Genomic DNA, 1384 nt, shown 5'->3' with positions numbered 1-1384 from the left:
AAAAAAAAACTACTACTAATTCAAATGCTAATATTGATAAGCTGCAGGACTCCAGACTATTAATCACGCTGTCTGTGTTCGCTTGAACTGATTTGCTGAAATCAAACTTCGGATGGTAATAGATGACCACTAGCCAGTTGAATTGCCGTTTATGCATTATTCGCACCCACTACTGAAGGAACTGTCAGTGTCTTCTGCTTGTTTTTAAAGGCTGAGTAATTCCAAACATACTCGGTTATTTTTACAGCAAAAAACAACAAAGAATATGATTTACATGTAGCATGTCAATTCTCCATGTTATGTAAGACTCTCTTTCTTTTTCTCTCTTTGTGTGTTTGAGAGAAACACACAGTGCTCTCTCAGCCATAGCACACGTACATCACGGAGACATCTCACCTCTGCATTTACATCTGCAAGATGTATTTTTTAGTGTTTGCCCATCTGAAATAAATAAGTCTCTAAGACATCTCCTATCAGATGTTAAGTAGACATTTAGAAAATGTCTTTAAGATGTTTATGATTTAGAAAACAGTTTTTTCTAAGACATTTATTATCAGATGTTTTTACACAGATGTAGATCAAGCACTCTTTAGAAGACATCTTAGAGACATACCTGTGCTATCTGTGAATCGGGGTGCATACTAGAGTTTATGGTGTACGCTGCTCAACCATTGATATGAATAGGAATAGTGCACTCACTATACTATCAAGACATGGAGAGTGTGTTCAAGTGTAGGTGAGTGAAAATATATCTGCGCTTAACTTACTCAAGCCTCTAACGCAATCACTGGCGCATGAAATCTAACTGTGTTAACCAGTGGCTAACAATAGACATTTACATTTAGTCATTTAGCAGACGCTTTTATCCAAAGCGACTTACAAATGAGGACAGTGGAAGCAATCAAAATCAACAAAAGAGCAATGATATACAAGTGCTATAACAAGTCTCAGTTAGCTTAACGCAGTACATGTAGCAAGGGTTTTTTAAATAATATAATAAATAAAAAGAAAACAGATAGAATAGAAAAAGAATAGAGCAAGCTAGTGTTAGAGGTCTTTTTTGCTTTTGGTAATTGTATAATAAATGAAAAGAAAACAGATAGAATACAGAAAGATTAGAAAGCAAGTGTTAGTTTTTTTTATTATAAAGAAAACAAGCAGCTAATGAATAGAGTGCAAGTCTAAAAGGGACAAGTGTTTTTTTTTTAGAATAGAGAGTGCTGGAATTAGAGGGTCAAATAAAGATGGAAGAGATGTGTTTTTAGCCGATTCTTGAAGATGGCTAAGGACTCCGTTGCTCGGATTGAGTTGGGCAGGTCATTCCACCAGGAGGGAACATTTAATTTAAAAGTCAGAGAAAGTGATTTTGTGCCTCTTTGGGATG

General features: G+C 35.5%; 1 protein-coding gene across 2 annotated transcripts in view; it reads left to right on the top strand.

Moving 5' to 3' along the window:
• The window catches only part of LOC107724752 (guanine nucleotide-binding protein subunit beta-4-like), a 27267-nt gene that overhangs the window by 9758 nt on the left and 16125 nt on the right, over positions 1-1384 (top strand). The gene's annotated exons all lie outside the window — the stretch shown is intronic.

This window comes from Sinocyclocheilus rhinocerous, unplaced genomic scaffold (genome assembly GCF_001515625.1).
Source record: "Sinocyclocheilus rhinocerous isolate Xijiao unplaced genomic scaffold, SAMN03320098_v1.1 scaffold3442, whole genome shotgun sequence".
In the NCBI taxonomy this organism is placed as follows: Eukaryota; Metazoa; Chordata; class Actinopteri; order Cypriniformes; family Cyprinidae; genus Sinocyclocheilus; species Sinocyclocheilus rhinocerous.
The sequence above is the reverse complement of the archived record's forward strand: the minus strand, read 5'-3'. Positions and strand labels throughout refer to the sequence as shown.